This window comes from Melanerpes formicivorus, unplaced genomic scaffold (assembly GCF_026170545.1).
Source record: "Melanerpes formicivorus ecotype bairdi unplaced genomic scaffold, bMelFor1.0.p_v2 SCAF_24, whole genome shotgun sequence".
Taxonomy (NCBI): domain Eukaryota; kingdom Metazoa; phylum Chordata; class Aves; order Piciformes; family Picidae; genus Melanerpes; species Melanerpes formicivorus.
This window is the reverse complement of record NW_027142376.1, coordinates 6,594,891-6,612,366: the sequence shown is the minus strand read 5'-3', so window position 1 is coordinate 6,612,366 and position 17,476 is coordinate 6,594,891. Positions and strand designations below refer to the sequence as shown.

Sequence of the window (17,476 nt, the reverse complement as noted above, 5' to 3'; positions counted from 1 at the left end):
ACACATTCAAGTGTTTCAGTGTCCTCCTTAAATTGAGAAGCCCAGAACTGGACACAGGACTCAAGCCAGGGCTACTGCATACAAGGTTTCCTACTGTAGGTATAGGTCTAGCACACAAGAGACTTCAATCTGGATTGTTATCCCAATAATATATCTACCACAGACACATAGATCCTTCAGTTCTTTTGGATGATATTTTTCATCATCTCCTCCACAAAAACAGTCCAGAAAAATAACCTTTGGGGTGATTTGGGGGCTGTTTTGTATTTTATTAGGATCTAAAGAAGTTGGATATCTGACAGGAAAATACCCAAACACCTAAAAGATAAATAATTATCACCAGCAACCTCCTCCTCAAAGCACTTTAGAAGAAGCCTTATTTATGGTTGGAGCTTTGGAAGACTGCAGCCCACATCTTGTTTGTCATTTTAATCTCTTTTACCAACTTGTTATGTTAATCCCTTTCCTGCTTATGCCTCCAGAGCTGCTGCTTAAAATAAAGGCAGCCACAAACAAGGAATCATCAGCAACAGAAGGCATCAGGAATATTTCCTCAGTGGAAGACTTGAGCTGCTTAGAGAGCCAGTAACCAGCTAGCAGTAGAATATCAGATATTGGATGGCCTGGGAAATAACTAATCATGCAAATAATCAGTTTCTAATGGGTTTTATACATCAATCACCAGAGAGCTGCTGAGACAACACTTCTATGCATAACCCATTAATTGTTAATAATGGTGAGGAGTGAAAAAGAGGTGAAACTGAGTAGAAACATCTGTCTATGGATAAAAGACCTCCTAGGGCAGGGGATGTCTGCAGAGTGGGGGGAGATTCCCCACCACACATATGCACGTGACCAAAGCTGTGCAGTCAGGATGGCCTCAGCTCCCAACAGCCTCCTGGGGGCTCTCAGGCATCAGTTCAGACTAGGTGAGTATGAGATGACCACCAAAAGACAACCCAACAGCAAAGTGGATGTGGTTCCTTGGACTGGGTCCAGAGGCCACCCATCATGCAAACTCCTTACCTCACCAAGGAGCTCCTTCTGCTTTCAACTTCCCTCTGTGCTTAGGCATTGCTTGTCACCTCAAACTGGGAGCCAGGTACCAAGAAGGGAGCACAAATAAATAGCCAAATGCAGCTAAGCAGGAAGGGATGAAAAAATATCAACTGATAGCTTAAAAAAAACCCCACCAAGCCTCTGAGCCCAGCAAGCAGAGCAGTCTGTGCAGGGAAGCAGCACCAGGAGATGAAACCCTGGCGAGGAGACTGGCGTGGGAGTTGTGCTCGCGCTCGCTGAAGGGCTGTGGGCAGGTGGGAGGAACCTTGCTCTGCTCAGGGAAAGGAAAGAGACAGAGGGAACAGGAGCCCTATTGTGATGTGCCTATGGTGGGGAACACAGAGGATGTAAATCAACATGCTCCCCCCCCCACAGTGTTCTTCATGTCTGATTTAAGAAGCCTGCTGAGGGAGGGTGGTACTGGGTCAGATTCACCCCGGGCTCTGAGCACATAAGCCAGGCACGTTCTTATGGCCAAGGAATGTTGTTAGGGCATGGTGACTTTGCAGGAAGCTAGTCTGCAAGGGTTGGGGTCACCAACTCTTTCTTCACAGAAAGAGGTATTAGCCATTGGAATGTGCTGCCCAGGGAGGTGGTGGAGTCACCATCCCTGGAGGTGTTCAGAAAAGGACTGGATGTGGCACTGGGCATCATGCTTTAGTTGTCAGGAGGTGTTGGGTGATAGGTTGGACTGGATGATCTCTGAGGTCTTTTCCAACCTGGTTGATTCTATGATTCTGTGAGCCTGTAGCATCCCTTCACAACCTTGAATCATTTAAGAAGGACATTGAGATACTTGAATGTATCCAGAGAAGGGCAATGAGGCTGGGGAGGGGTCTGGAGCACAGCCCTGTGAGGAGAGGCTGAGGGAGCTGGGGGTGCTTAGCCTGGAGAAGAGGAGGCTCAGGGGAGACCTTATTGCTCTCTACAACTCCCTGAAGGGAGATTGTAGCCACGTGGGGGTTGGTCTCTTCTCCCAGGCAGCCAGCATCAGAACAAGAGGACACAGTCTCAAGGTGTGCCAGGGGAGGTTTAGGCTGGTTGTGAGGCAAAAGTTCTTCCCAGCAAGAGAGATTGGCCATTGGAATGTGCTGCCCAGGGAGGTGGTGGAGTCATCATCCCTGGAGGTGTTCAAGAAAGGCTTGGATGTGGCACTTGGAGCCATGGTTTAGTTGTCATGAGGTGTTGGGTGATAGGTTGGACTTGATGATCTCTGAGATCTTTTCCAACCTTCTTGATTCCATGATTCTATGATTTCCAGCTGAATGGAGCAGGCAGCAGCAAAGCTGGTGGGTAGGAGCCCTCCATGCATTTCTTCCCAGCACTGTGACTACCAGCATTTCTAAGGGGGCACCTGACAACCACTCCTCCTTAGTCAGAGATAAAACCTAGGATCAAACATCCTTCTGCTGCAACTCTCAACCTGTCTGACCAAGCTGCCTCTAGCTGCTGCTTTTCCTGCAGTTCTCAGGTCCTCCACCCAACTTCAAGGACTTAAGATACTAGAGCAAGCATCTCCAGCACCTCTGCCACAGAATCACAGAATGGTAGGTGTTGGAAGGAGCCTCTGGAGATCATCTAGTCCAACTCCCCTGCTAAAGCAAGTTTGCTTAGATTAGACTGCCCAGGATCACATCCAGGTGGGTTTTGAATCTCTCTACAGGAGTCTCCACAACCTCTCTGGGCAGCCTGCTCCAATGCTCAGTCACCCTAATAGGAAAGAAGTTTTTCCTCACGTTCAGATGGAACTTTGTGTGTTCCAGTTTGTGCCCATTGCCCCTTGTCCTATCACAGCACTACTGAAGCGTCTGGCCCCATCCTCTTGACCCCCACTCTTCAGATATTCATATAAGCATATATTCAGATAAGCATTAATAAGATTTCCTCTCAGTCTTCTCCAGGCAAAACAGCCCCAAGATCTCTTGGTCCTTCCTCATAAGAGAGATGCTCCAGTCCCTTAATCATCATTGTAGCCTTCCACTGGATTCTCTCCAGCACTTCCTTGTCTCTGTCAGCCTCACTCTTCCCAGACTGTTTTAATTGCAACCAATAAATACTCCATTCCCCCAACATTCTTCACCTAGTTAGGAGAGTGAAGGACTTTCCAATGTTCACAGGATGCTGAAGGCTTGGGTGAGGGGTGAGTGGGTGTCAGCTGGAGCAAAGGGGTCACTGCATGTTTCCTGTTGCAGTGGAAGCTCTGGCTCAAAGGAGCAGAAAAATACCTCACAGACAGCAAGAGCAGCAGAGTGTGGTGGTACTGAGGGACAATGCCTGCCAGTGGGCCCTGGCTGAGCCTTCCAACTCCCATAAGCAACACTGCCTTTGTAGGAAGGCCTCCCATCCCTGGGTGCCTGAAGCTGGCTGTATTCACTGAGCCCTTTTACTTCCTTGTCCTCTTCTGGCACTCAGCTTTTGCAGAGATCCTTTGTTTACCCTCAGGCAAGAGCTATGCTTGAAATGTGGCACACACACATAACGCTGCTTCTACAGCTCTCCTGCCTGTTGTTCTTTCCTCCTCCTTTTCTATCAGCAAAGGCAAGCTGCTATTCTGAATGACTGTAGTGTAAGTAGGTGTGACATAAACCTGCATGTTTTTCCTCTTAAACCCTAAGGAAGCCCCTTTCCAAGTGCACAAAATCAGCACGTGGGGAGCAGGCTGTTCCTACAGAGCACACGTGGCTGCAGCACAGCCACCTCTGCTGTGCACATGCATGCCCTGCTGGGGAACCCCTGTCCAAAAAGGAGCTTCTTTTTGCTATACAGAGAACATGTCATTCCCAAGGACTGCAAAATGTCTTCTCCTACCAAATGAGCTCAGCAGAGCATGCTGGAGATTATTTCCTTTCATTTCGCATTTCCTTGCTGGAGTAAAACAGGTTTTAGGCTCTGGTGGACAGAAAACAGAGCAGCAGACAGGACAGACATCTTTCCATTTCAAAGAAGTGACAAACCTGCATATCCCTCACATTCCCAAATCCAGTCACTGGAAGGAGCAGATGTTGCACTTCCAGTTTCCATCTTATCAAAAGCAAGGAGGAGGGGAAAGCTTTTCTACTCCTGAGATGCACAAAGATTTGGCCAGCTGAGACCACATCTTACTTTAGATTCCTGTGTACAATGCAAATGTGTCTAAGTAGAGCTGAGAGCAAAACCTGTGCTGAGCAAGTACATTGCTCTCCACATTTGTACCTATGCCCTACAGAAGCCAAGATGGTAGCTATGGGAGAGGCAGAAGAGGAACCAACTTGTCCCCTACTCATAAACCTCTGTGACTTTATCCACCCATCCCCATGCCACAGATGCTGCAGCAAGCAACTCTTTTACTTGATGAAGACAGCTGACTAGGCAATATTCCCAATATCTCTACTGAAGCAATAAACAATAATACTTCCTTTCAGTTCCTCTAGAAAGAAGGAAAACCTCCAAACCAAGCAAAATCAGCCATTAAGCCTAAGTCCACCCTACGAGAGGCAAAGACTCAACCTCAGGCTTGTAACAGGTTTCCCAGACAACAGAAGGGCAGAGCTTTAAGGTCCACTCTTATCTTACAGCTCCAGACCTGGAAAGAAGGAGGCCAAGGGCATTGCAAAAGTGAAATTCCTACCTTCTAAAGGCTGATCCTGCTTACCTCAAGCCATGCAGAGTCAAAAGGTGTTAAAATGACAACAGTTTCACCATGAAGAATGTTAAGTCATTCTTGCAGCTGTTTTACATCAGTTAGAACTAATCCTTCTTTCCCCACGAGCCCTGGACATTTGGACTGCAGGTTAATCAGGCAAACAGCCTCTTAGTTGCAGGAATGTAATTTTAAGCTCCCTAAATCACTGCAGAAATTAGATTCTTGTGCCCTTCACAGGACGCTGCTAAAGACTCGATAATCCCTCCCATGAGTGGCCTCCATAATTAAACTGTGCCTTCATCCCTCCTGGAGAGTGGGGCCACTGCAAGCTCCTACAGAACGCTTATTGCTGTACTGTCACTCATCCTTGATACCAACACCACACAAACAGCAGAAGGTAGAATCAATATGCACCAAAAAGAAGAGATGAAAGGAAAAGGGCAAACTGAGTTCAACCTACTTAGGCGTTCACCGGCTTGCTCACCTCTAGCTGCACCACTTCCACACAACCCATTCGGCCACTGTGTACCATGAGAAGCAAAGTCAATAAACACAGTTTTATTTATACCTTGCAGAACACTGCAATCATTTCACATGACTCCATGTGCTAGCAAGTTCAAAAAACACCACATGAAAGAGGAGCTTCCATCCTCATCTATGCTGAACACTACAGGTTTGGGGAATAGTGCCTGGAAAGCTGCCCAGCAGAGAAAGACCTGGGGGTGTTGATCAACAGACAGCTGAGTATGAGCCAGCAGCGTGCTCAGGTGGTCAAGAAGGCCACCAGCATCCTGGGCTGGGTCAGGAATAGTGTCATAAAGCAGCACCAGGGGAGTGATTGCCTCTTCTGCTCAGCACTGGTGAGGTCACAACTCCAGTACAGTGTACGATTTTGGGGTGCTGAAGTGGATCCAGAGAAGGGCAATGAGGCTGGTGAAGGGTCTGCAGAACAGATTTTATGAGAAGTGGCTACAGGAACTGGGGTTGTTTAAGCTGGAGAAAAGAAGGCTGGGGGGAGACCTTCTCGCTCTCTACAACTCGCCTGAAAGGAGGCTTAGCAAGGTGTTGGTCTCTTCTCCCAAGTAACAAGTGGCAGGACCAGAGCAAATGACCTTGAGTTCCACCAGGGGAAGTTTAGAATGGATATTAGAAGAAACTTCTTCACTGAAAAGGTTCTCAAACACTGAAAAGGCTCCCCAGGGAGGTGGCTGAATCCTCATGCCTGTAAGTGTTTAAAAGGCACATAGATGGGGTGCTAAGACACATGGTTTAGCACCAGACTTGGTAGAAACAGATCATGTTTGGACTTGATAATCTTAAAGGTCTTTTCCAACCAAAATGCTTCTATGAGTCTGTGAAGCTTTCCCCCAGTGGCCAGGACAATCTGCACTGTGCTGTGTTCTGACTGAGGCTCTTGTGCTTGGCAGAGGAGTGAACAGAGAAGGTCACTAAAGGTGATAATTACAGTTTAAAGGTGATTAAAAGTCAAACTGAGATAAAGCTCAACTTTGTGCAGAGGAAACACAGACAACCTTGTCTACACACAGTGCTAGTGTGGTGGCTACACAGGTCCTGTCTTGCCTGTGCCCAGGCACCACACACTACTCTTTAGTGCAAGGCTCTATTGGATCCTTCAGCTCCCGCTCACATGGGAGTGTAGCAGCAGTGCAATGGTTTCCCTATGCACAAATGGGGCAGGGACTAGACCCTTTACACCACCATTTAGTTCTGCACAAGTGCAGCCCTTAGGTCAGTCCTGTGGCTCACTTCTTCTGACCTTCTTCCTCATAATTACCAGGGCTCCATATTCAACTCAAGAATCAAAGAATCAACCAGGTTGGAAAAGACCTCAGAGATCATCAAGTCCAACCTCTCACCCAACACCTCCTGACAACTAAACCATGGCTCCAGGTGCCACATCCAAGGCTTTTTTGAACACCTCCAGGGATGGTGACTCCACCACCTCCCTGGGCAGTACATCCCAATGGCCAATTCCTCTCTCTGGGAAGAACTTTCTCCTCACCTCCAGCCTAAACTTCCCCTGGCACAGCTTGAGACTGTGTCCTCTTGTTCTGAACAAAGGTCACACATCATTACTCGTGGCTGCCACTCACCCCATCGGGACCCATCAAGAGCAAATCCCTATCCTGAGGAAAGCTGGTGGCATTGCCTGGGGCACAGAAGGAAGCCTGGGAAACAGGGCTGCCCCTGGGAAACTCAAGAGAAGAAGTTTCTCCCCAGGCTGTGGTGCCAAGCCAGCCTGCTCCTCGCAGCAGACAAATTATCCCCTGATTAATTCTGTCGCGAGAAGCGCCTGCGAGGGCTGCCAGGCAGCAGCAACATTTGTTTAATCAGAGCCCCTGGAAAACTAAACACTTTTGGAGCCTGTGATAGATATCACCTTCCTCCCCCTCTCTTGCTCTGTTCCCCAACCATGGTGGCAGAGCTGCTCTCCTCCTCTGCAGCACAGTGAAGAATGGAATACAGATGAACAATTCAGCGCCAATAAATCAATCTTGGTTTACTTATTCTTGCTTCCTCCTCAGTTTTCCTCCCACTGCTGTCCCCTGCCACACAAATACACATACATTTAAGCACTGCCATAGCTAGGTCAGCAGGATTGGTGTTTTTCTCCTTGTCCCAAAGTACAAAACAAATTAACCTCATTAGTAGCTAGACTCCCACCATACCTTCTGCACTTTGGCTGATATCACATCAGCTGGGGTTGGACTGGCCTCTTGTGAACTGAACTCCCACTTGGAAGCAAAGGACAGTCAAGAATTTTATAGCACACCCTTGTTCCTTTCTAAATAGATCTTTCTTTTCTACAGTATGAAGTTCAGATGAGACTAAGCAAGGAAAACCTACTCAGGGAAGAGCTAATCAGTCTTCCCCCCACACTCTTTGGCATCTGGGGAGCATGACAACAGCTAATCTGGTTGCAAAACTATCCCTGCAAGGTGCTGGTATGCAAAACTATCACAGTGAGACTGGTTATAAATATTGCTTGACTTCTAGTGGAAAGCCAAGCAGGCATAGTCATGGAATCACAGAATGGCATAGAATGGGCTGGGCTGGAAGGGACCCTCAAAGGTCATCTAGTCCAACCCCCACTGCAGTCCTTTGCTCTTCACTGGGTTTTAAGAAAATGTAAGAAGAAAGAAGTATTCAAGCTGGTCTAGTTGAGATCTAGCTGGACATGAGGAGGAAGTTCTTCCCCATGAGAGTGGTGAAGCCCTGGAATGGGTTGTCCAGGGAGGTGGTTGAAGCCCTGTCCCTGAGGTGTTTAAGCCCAGGCTGGATGAGGCTCTGGCCAGCCTGACCTAGTATGGGGTGTCCCTGCCCATGGCAGGGGGGTTGGAACTAGATGATCCTTGTGGTCCCTTCCAACCCTAACTGATTCTATGACTTCAGAGAGGGTTGGACTAGATGACTTGGGGAGGTCCTTTCCAACCCAGACCATTCTATGATTCTGTGATAATCAACATCTCAATATCCTCCCAGTAACTGAAAGAGCCTGGCCTGGGCAGAGAGGTAGGTTCTCAGTACACACATGGCTCAGAAAGAAAAGGCTTTTGCTGGGTTTTTTCCCTCTTTGGGGCGAGGAAGATGAGATTGATCAGGATTCACAACTTGCCAAATAGCTTTTCACAGCCAATGATGGGAATAGAGATGCTTATTTCTGTCAATACAGTATCCATCCTGTGGGCTTTTACGCCATCCATCTGCCAAGCTGCTCTGCTTCTCTCTCACTTGGCTCCTACTTATTTATATATTTATTTTAAAATAGCACTAAAGTGCAACTATCTTTCATATAACTACCATTTAAACTGTCCCTGCCCAAGGTGGGGAGGTTGGAGTAGATGATAGAATCAACCAGCTGGGAAGAGACTTCCAAGATCATCCAGTCCAACCTAGCACCCAGCCCTATCCAATCAACCAGACCATGGCACCAAGTGCCTCAGCCAGGCTTTTCTTGAAGATTTCCAGGGATGGGGACTCCACCACCTCCCTGGGCAGCACATCCCAATGGGCAATCATTCTCTCTGTGAAGAATTTCTTCCTAACATCTAGCCTAAACCACCCCTGGCACAGCTTGAGACTGTGCCCTCTTGTTCTGCTGCTGCTTGCCTGGGAGAAGAGACCAACCCCCACATGGCTACAACCTCCCTTCAGGGAGTTGTAGAGAACAAGAAGGTCTCCCCTGAGCCTCCTCTTCTCCAGGCTAAACAATCCCAGCTCCCTCAGCCTCTCCTCACAGGGCTGTGCTCCAGACCCCTCCCCAGCTTTGTTGCCCTTCTCTGGACACCTTCCAGCAACTCAACATCTTTCCTAAACTGAGGGGCCCAGAACTGGACACAGGACTCAAGGTGTGGCCTAACCAGTGCTGAGCACAGGGCAGAATGACTTCCCTGCTCCTGCTGGCCACACTGTTCCTGATGCAGGCCAGGATGCCATTGGCCTTCTTGGCCACCTGGGCACACTGCAGGCTCATGTTCAGCCTACTATCTACCAGCAGCCCCAGGCCCCTTTCTGCCTGGCTGCTCTCCAGCCACTCTATCCCCAGCCTGTAGCACTGCATGGGGCCAAACCTCGATGATCTCTAAGGTCCCTTCCAACCTAAGCCCTTCTATGATTCTAAATGGAAAAGAGGAATTTTTGCAGTCATGTCCAGAGCACTGCAATTCAAAAAGCATTTCACAGCTTTGGGTTTGTTTTTTTTTTACTGTGAGAAAGCTGTAGAGTTCCTCAGGAAGGAAAGGAATGCATGGATCAGTTCTTTCTGTGCAACCTCAAATGTGTCAGAGCAGTGGAATAAATTCTGCTATTTCAGGCATATCGTGTTGGATTATTTTTGGTAGTTCCCAGCAGTTTGGTAAAACAGGAAACACAAACCCACCACCATGAAATGCTCTGTTACACTTGCTATAACCAGCAGCACACGTGGCTTTTTGCCCAGTGATGAGGGTATTTACCACCTCAGGTGTTCAGGGGATATACTTACTGTACTGCAGCCACCAGAAGTACCTGCAATGGGGAAATAATTCAGCATTGTCTTTTTAGAATCACAGAATCAATAAGGTTGGGAAAGACCTCAGAGGTCATCAAGTCCAACCTATTACCTAATAACTAACACCTCCTGACAATTATACCATGGCTCCAAGTGCCACATCCAAGCCTTTTTTGAACACATCCAAGGACAGTGACTCCACCACCTCCCTTGGGCAGCACATTCCAATGGCCAATCTCTCTTGCTGGGAAGAACTTTCTCCTCATCCATTCCATTCAAGTAGGAGCTAATCTGGGAATATGGCTTTGTACATGTGACAGAGAGCTCAGAAATCTGTGTATTGATCACCATAAAGGTAGTATTAGCAAATAGAAGAGTAGGCACTGGCAGGGGCACTTATCTCGGGTTGACTCCCTTCCTTTCATGCTCTGAAATAGCTCCTGGAGGGAGCAGACTTGCTACTGAGCCAGATGCTCCCAAAAATCTGATGATCACCAGCAGTTATTCATATTGGATATAAAACAGAGTGGTGCAATCTTCTACCACTCATAAGCATAGAAGCAGGATTAAAAGGTAAAGGAAAATCACATTAGTAAACATAGCACAGCCAGATAGTGCCTGAGTGCCATCTTAAAGTGTATTTCAGAGCAGGACTGCCCTAATTGCTAACTTCTGCTGCTGCAATACATCTGGCAAAACTCTCATTTGGGGGTAAATAAGCCAGCTCCATGGAGTACAATTAATGGCATTCATTTATTCCTATCCAGTTTTGGCCAGCTCATATCTGGGTGAGCTCGAAGTTACACGTGGTCTGCTTTGTAAAGGTTTGGATGCACTATGAGCAACCATGGGCTGCTCAGCCTGGAGATGAGAAGGCTCTGAGGAGACCATCTTGTGGCCTTCCAGTATCTGAAGAGGGCTACAAGAAAGCTGGGAAGGGACTTTTGAGGTTGTCGGGGAGTGATAGGACTGGGGGCAATGGAGCAAAAGTAGAAATGGGTAGATTCAGAAGAGCTTTTTCATAGAATCACAGAATTGTCAGGGTTGGAAGGGACCTCAAGGATCAGCCAGTTCCAACCCCTTCTGCCATGGGCAGGGACACCTCACACTACAGCAGCTTGCTCACAGCCACAGCCAGCCTGGCTGCAAAAAACCTCCAGGGATGAGGCTTCCACCACCTCCCTGGGCAACCTGTGCCAGGCTCTCACCACCCTCATGGGGAACAACTTCTTCCTGACATCCAATCTGAATCTACCCATTTCTAGTTTGGCTCCATCCCCCCCAGTCCTATCACTCCCTGACACCCTCAAAAGTCTCTCCCCACCTCTTTTTAGCCCCCTTCAGATCCTGGAAGGCCACAATTAGGTCTCCTTGGAGCCTTCTCTTCTCCAGACTGAACAACCCCAACTCCCTCAGACTGTCCTCACAGGAGAGCAGCTCCAGCCCTCTGCTCATCCTTGTGGCCCTTCTCTGGACACCTTCCAGCACCTCCAGATCCTTCCTGGAATAGAGGCTCCAGAACTGGACACAGTGCTCCAGGTGGGGTCTCACCAGAGCAGAGTAGAGGGGGAGCATCAGCTCCCTGGCCCTGCTGGCTCTGCTTCTCTTGCTGCAGCCCAGGCTCTGCTTGGCTTTCTGGGCTGCAAGTGTTCACTGCTGGCTCCTGCTGAGCTTCTCCTCCACCAGCACCCCCAGGTCCCTTTTTTTTTGGCACATTTCTCATTTGAAGGGTATCTTTCAAAAGGGTTTGGTACCCCAAAGGTAGATCTCTGTTTCCAATTCTGTTGGAATCAAGCAGTCTAAACCACTGCCCAGCAAAGGCCACTACATACTGCAGTGCACTGATCTCAGCAGGTTATGCATCTCTAAACCATCTCAGACCAGTGTCTGGATAAGAGTTTTAGACACTGAGAGGTAGAGAATCCAGCTCTCAGGGTGACTGATTTACCAGTGTTTATATCTCCATGTCTTTGACTTCAGACATAACCCTTAATGACCTAGAACAGACCTTCAGCAGCTGTATTCAAGTGAAGCAAATTGGCACAAATGGATGAAAATTGGGGAAATTACTACAAAACAGAGCAGGTAAAACAGAGAAAGTGTTCTCTCTAATGGACTTGGGGAAGAGGTCTAAAGCTCCTAACCTGAATTCTTTCCCTAGGATGCATCTCTCATGCCTGCACACACAGGAACTCATCACAGATAAGGTGAAGAAAACAGCTCTTGTGTCCTATGGCTGGCTCCACATCCTGAGTTGTACATGAGGAACTCCCTCCTCCCTGGCCATAACTGCCTGCAAAAAGAACAGAGTTCACCTTCTAGGAGGAAGGGAGCACAAAAACATGGCTAGATATCTGTAACAGGCTTGGTGGATGATAACACAGAATCATTTTAGTTGGAAAAGGCCTTTAAGGCCATAGAATCCAACCATTAACCTCGCACTGCCAACTTCACCACTAAGCCATGTCCCTCATCACCACATCTACACATCCTCAGTTCTTCCCAGCAAGAGAGATTGGCCATTGGAATGTGCTGCCCAGGGAGGTGGTGGAGTCACCATCACTGGAGGTGTTTAAAAAGAGCCTGGATGAGGCACTTGGTGCCATGGTCTGGTTGATTGGATAGGGCTGGGTGCTAGGTTGGACTGGATGAGCTTGGAGGTCTCTTCCAACCTGGTTGATTCTATGATCTTTCAAGTACCTCCAGGGATGGTGACTCCACCACCTCCCTGGGCAGCCTGTTCCAGGGCTTGACAAACCCAACCTAAACCTCCTCTGGAGCAACTTGAGGCCATTTCCTCTCATCCTATCATACTTCTTGGGAAAAGATACCCACTCCTGCCCTTGCTACTTGTAGGAAGTGATAAGGTCTCAGGCACCACTTTCCTTAAAACATGTGCAATAGTATAAATAACTTGAAATCACCTTAAAAGTGATGATTGTGCAGGGTTTGTTTGGGGGTTTTTATGAAGCCAATTAATGTTTCGGTGTGTTGCTGGCTACTGAAACTCAGTCATTTTTATTCTGATTGTAGCAAAGACATCCAGATAAGTATCTTTGCCTACAGTGCCAATCACAGAAATGATCACCAGAAAGGAATCAGTGCAGACCTAGACACATAGAACAGAGAGGATCCAATTCAGATGCTTTTAGGTCTTAGCTATAGGTGGGAGTGCAGTCACGCTGAGAGTGTGGCATTACTATGGGAACACCTTCAAGATACAGCTGCTGCCTTAGGCAGCCTTCCTTCCCATGCAAATCCTTCTTTGCCAACACTTGGATGCCTCTGCAGGGATGCAAGGTGCTGGGATAGAGTAAAGCAGGCTCACACATGCTTCTCATGCTTGTTCTAAGCCTGCCCTATGACATTCTTCTCCCCAGTCTTTGCCACAGAAGTGGCCAGCTACCTTTTCTTCAGGTGAGCTTCTTGCTGGAGGATTGTAATAAGAAGTTCAAAACTGAGAGCTAGCTGCATTTTTGTCTCTCTAACAGCTCAAAGTCTGTTCCACAAGCATCCCAGGAAGATGGATGCACAACTTCTTTTCCAACCCCATCACTCCATAACCCTGTTTCTGCCATCTAGACTAAACACATGAGAACAAAAGGATCCTCCCTGCCATCACAGAATTGTTAGGGTTGGAAGGGACCTCAAGGATCAGCCAGTTTCAACCCCACTGTCATGGGCAGGGACACCTCACACTACAGCAGCTTGCTCACAGCCACATCCAGCCTGGCTGCAAAAACCTCCAGGGATGAGGCTTCCACCACCTCCCTGGGCAACCTGTGCCAGTCTCTCACCACCCTCATGGGGAACAACTTCTTCCTAACATCCAATCTCAATCTCCCTTCCTCTAGCTTGGATCCATTCCCCCTAGTCCTGCCACTACTCAACAGCCCAAAAAGTCCCTCAGCAGCTTTCTTGGATGTTGGGTTCTGTGTTGCCACATGTGCTGACCACCATGAAAGCAAGCAAGATGCTTCCATGCTGCAAAGACTTGTAGCTCAGATAAGGCAAACAAAGAGGAGTGTGCATCTGATGAGGATAAAGGAGTCACAAGGGTCTACAGCAGCTCCATACCATTTGGACTGCACTGCCTCCAAGGCACAGCCTTTGGTTCTGACTCCTGATTATACCTTTATGGAAAAATGGGATATTATGGAAGTTGCTGTTTGCCATAAAACAATTAGAGCCCAGTGCTCTGAAGACTGAATTCTGTGGAGTCCTGCTAGTTCTGACCATAAACTCACTACAAATATTAAAGAGAATAGGTCTCAGCTAATGAAAATACGGAAAGCACAGAATAGCAGCTATCAAAAATGGATAGACTCAAGCAAACAGGTGAGGAGAAGAGAATCAATAAGGTTGGAAAACACCAGAGAGATCATCAAGTCCAACCTATCACCCAACACCTCATGATTACTAAACCATGGCACCAAGTGCCACATCCAATCCCCTCTTGAACACCTCCAGGGATGGCGACTCCACCACCTCCCTGGGCAGCACATCCCAATGGTGAATAACTCTCTCAGTGAAGAACTTTCTCCTCACCTCCAGCCTAAACCTCCCCTGGTGCAGTCTGACACTGTGTCCTCTTGTTCTGGTGCTGGGTGCCTGAGAGAAGAGACCAACCCCCACCTGGCTACAACTTCCCTTCAGGTAGTTGTAGACTTCTTGGCCACCTGGGCACACTGCTGGCTCATGTTTAGGCAGCAGTCAATCAGCACCCCCAGGTCCCTCTCTGTTTGGCAGCTCTCCAGCCACTCTGACCCCAGCCTGTAGCTCTGCATGGGGTTGTTGTGGCCAAAGTGCTGCACCCGGCACTTGGATTTGTTGGATGCCATCCTGTTGGACTCTGCCCATCTGTCCAGTCCCTAAAGCAGATGCAGGTACTGGGTGCCTGGGGGAAGAGACTAACCCCCACCTGGCTACAACCTCACTTCAGGTAGTTGTAGACAGCAAGAAGGTCTCCCCTGAGCCTCCTCTTCTCCAGGCTAAACAACCCCAGCTCCCTCAGTCTCTCCTCACAGGGCTGTGCTCCAGACCCCTCCCCAGCCTCCTTGCCCTTCCCTGTACATGTTCAAGTGTTTCAGTGTCCTTCTTAAATTGAGGAGCCCAGAACTGTACACAGGACTCAAGGTGTGGCACAGGGCAGGATGACTTCCCTGCTCCTGCTGGCCACACTATTCCTGATGCAGGCCAGGATGCCATTGGAGAGCTGCTGAGCCACTGTTGTTGCCGTTCCAGCGGTCACCTTCTCAACGTGGCTGTGAAGGATTAAAGCCCAGTGTGGAGGGAGGATGAGCTGCAAAGCTACCTTGCCCAATTACTTCTCTTTGGAAGAATTCCTGCTTGCTAAACTTGCATTAGTTTCAGTCTCCTGAGGGCAGATCCCTGCTGCCACACTCCAGAAAAGAATCAAGCAGCACTTTTGCTGCTCCTGAAAAGGTTTTGTGGATTGAACTTAACAATTGGCACGGATGGCACACGATGGCTGTCTGTTGTTCTCCCAGTTCTAGGATGGCTGGAAACAGTTGTTTGACTCCTCTGCAGACAGCATGAATGAAAAGCTTGTGCTGGTTCTGCAGGTGAAAGCTCTGCCTCGTTCCTAGCACCTAGGGTACAAGTGGCTTGGAAACTTTTACCTTCCTTCACAGACAACAAATCTTTTATTCAAAGCCTGATACCCAGTCTAGTGCTGCTTGCTGCCCAAATCTTCTGGCCCCTGTACTCTGCACTGGTTAGGCCACACCTTGAGTACTGTGTCCAGTTCTGGGCCCCTCAGTTTATGAAGGACACTGAGACACTTGAATGTGTCCAGAGAAGGGCAACGAGGCTGAGGAGAGGCCTTGAGCACAGCCCTGTGAGGAGAGGCTGAGGGAGCTGGGGTTGTTTAGCCTGGAGAAGAGGAGGCTCAGGGGAGACCTCATTGCTCTCTACAACTACCTGAAGGGAGGTTGTAGCCAGGAAGGGGCTGGTCTCTTCTCCCAGGCAAGCAGCACCAGAACAAGAGGACACAGTCTCAAGCTGTGCCAGGGGAAGTTTAGGCTGGAGGTGAGGAGAAAGTTCTTCCCTGAGAGAGTCATTCACCATTGGAATGTGCTGCCCAGGGAGGTGGTGGAGTCACCATCCCTGGAGGTGTTCAAGAGGGGATTGGATGTGGCACTTGGTGTGAGATATCAAGCAGATTAGCAAACTCTCCTTAGCTGCCAATTCAAAAAGTGGTTCCCTGCAGCTCTCTGGACTCTAAGACAGACATAAGTGGCTTTGTGTAGTTCCCCATGACTGCATGGCCTGCACTCAAAACATACAAACACATTTCATAGAATGATTTGGGCTGGAAGGAGCTTCCAAAGGTTATCTAGGCCATTTGTAAGCTACCAGCTTCAAAACCAGAACAACAGAACTTTGGAGGAGCTAAACACCTTTGTTCCTAAAAGCATCACCATCACAATTCATCACAGAAAGAGTAATTGGCCATTGGGATGTGCTGCCCAGGGAGGTGGTGGAGTCACCATCCCTGGAGGTGTTTAAAAAGGGATTGGATGTGGCACTTGGATCCATGGTTTAGTTAGTCAGGAGGTGTTGGATGATAGGTTGGACTTGATGATCTCTGAGGTCTTTTCCAACCTGGTCTGGTCTGGTCTATTCTATCATGGCATTCCCAGAGCACATCAGCCTGCTGGGAAGTGAAGCACTTCTCACATCCAGGTCACACTAGATGCTGATCTACCTCACCTGTCACTGAACACAGACTTAATACATCATGCTGGAGGGCAGCCTTCACATGATAAAAGACCTTCTGCTTCCTTTTTTCTCCTCCCATTGAACACCGACTGTACCTGAACTGAGAGTAGAGGTTAGTGTGGTGTTAGGTCACAGGCTGGACTTGATGATCTCAGAGGTCTATTCCAGCCTCAATAATTCTGGTTCTGTGACAATGCTCCTCCTGGATCCAGCTGGCATATAGAGCTGGGAAGTGTAACTTGAAACATGTCACTCAAGACTGTAGTGAACATAAGGGCAGATTTTGCAGTCAAGTTCACCCAGCCACTCTGGTTTAGTGACACTATCCAGACAGTTCAAGTTGATTTGAATGGATTGCTGTCCAAATGCTTTCAGCACAAGAGCAGCCTGTGATTAAGAAAACAGAATAGAATCAACCAGGTTGGAAAAGACCTTTGAGATCATCCAGTCCAACCTATCACCCAACACCATCTAATCAACTAAACCATGGCACCAAGTGCCTCAGCCAGGCTGCTCATAAACACCTCCAGTGATGGTGACTCCACCACCTCCCTGGGCAGCACATTCCAACGGCCAATCTCTCTTGCTGGGAAGAATTTCTTCCTAATAACCAGCCTAAACCTCCCCTGGGACAGGTTGAGACTGTGTCCTCTTGTTCTGGTCCTGCTTGCCTGGGAGAAGAGACCAACCCCCACCTGGCTACAACCTCCCTTCAGGGAGTTGGAGAGAGCAAGAAGGTCTCCCCTGAGCCTCCTCTTCTCCAGGCTAAGCAACCCCAGCTCCCTCAGCCTCTCCTCACAGGGCTGTGCTCCAGACACCTCCCCAGCTTTGAATGAGAATAACTGGGAGACCACAAATGAAAACTAGGAGCTAAATAATGTCAGGATGTGGAGCCATTTTCCCACAGAAATGGAAGAAGCAGCCTAGGCTATTGAAAAATGAGCTGGACAAACCACACAACATGTGTCATGCTCACTGAGGACTGGACATGACCCAAGGGGTCTTTTGTCATCCCCAGTGCACAAAATTCCAACCCTGCT

The 17,476-nt window shown here is 48.4% G+C and overlaps 1 protein-coding gene across 5 annotated transcripts in view; it reads right to left on the bottom strand.

The window, feature by feature from the left end:
• The window catches only part of ELMO1 (engulfment and cell motility 1), a 405,265-nt gene that overhangs the window by 59,319 nt on the left and 328,470 nt on the right, over positions 1-17,476 (bottom strand). The window contains exon 1 of one of the 5 annotated variants that reach the window (XM_068152733.1): positions 1,027-1,051. The exons of the other annotated variants lie outside the window; for them this stretch is intronic. The gene's annotated coding sequence lies outside the window, so the exon portion shown is untranslated. Of the gene's footprint in view, positions 1-1,026; positions 1,052-17,476 lie in introns of those variants that run through there. 5 annotated transcript variants of the gene reach the window in all.